Source organism: Herpailurus yagouaroundi, unplaced genomic scaffold, assembly GCF_014898765.1.
Source record: "Herpailurus yagouaroundi ecotype Mexico unplaced genomic scaffold, PumYag 28, whole genome shotgun sequence".
Taxonomy (NCBI): domain Eukaryota; kingdom Metazoa; phylum Chordata; class Mammalia; order Carnivora; family Felidae; genus Herpailurus; species Herpailurus yagouaroundi.
The window spans coordinates 25214741-25215587 of record NW_024412376.1 but is presented as its reverse complement, the minus strand read 5'-3'; positions in this window follow the sequence as shown (position 1 = coordinate 25215587).

Below are 847 nucleotides of genomic sequence, written 5' to 3'. Positions count from 1 at the left end.
CCCGAGCCCCGCCTTCTCTCTCCCGAGCCCCGCCTTCTCTCTCCCGATTGGCCAAGGCGGAGGGGCGTGTCCCGCTCTGAAACCAGCTCTGTGGGTCGCTTTGCCTGGTCCTACCTTACAGTTCCAGCGATCTCTGCTGAAGTCGGCTGTTGGCCGGAGACTTGGGCATTGAAGGTTGTGTTCCAAATCCAAGAATTTAACTATTTTCGGCTGCCACTTGCTTCTTTTAAAAATATTAATTTTTTATAGTCTTCCTTAGATTTTGTTTGCAGGCACAGCTCTATGCATAAGTAGAAACAGCTATAGAATCCTATCGCTCCCATTTATACCTGGAAACTCCACTAGCAGAATGACAGGAACAGAATAAAGATTCTAATTTACATGACATATTTACGGATTTCGCTTATGGGAAATGAAGCATTTAGAATTTTCAGGGCTTTTTTTTTTTAATGGAATAAAAAACAAAACTTTAATGAAATTTTCTAAAACTACATGATCGTTGTAAAAATGTAAAGAAAGTAAAAATTTCTGCTAATATCAGCTCCCTAATTTAACCCTACTAGGGAGGATATACACACTTTCATACTTTTAATAGAACTTTAAATTTTATTTTTAGAAAGAGAACAAGTGCAAGCAGGGGAGAGGGATACAGGGAGAGAATCTTAAGCTGTCCCCATGCTCATGACCCTGGGATAACGACCTGAGCCAAAATCAAGGGTCAGATGCTCAACCAACTGAGCCAACCAGGTACCACCCATACTTTTTAATGTGTATTTTTACACTGCATATAATGTAATCCTGTTTATGCCATTGGTGAAATAAAACTATTCAAACATCAGCCAAGGAA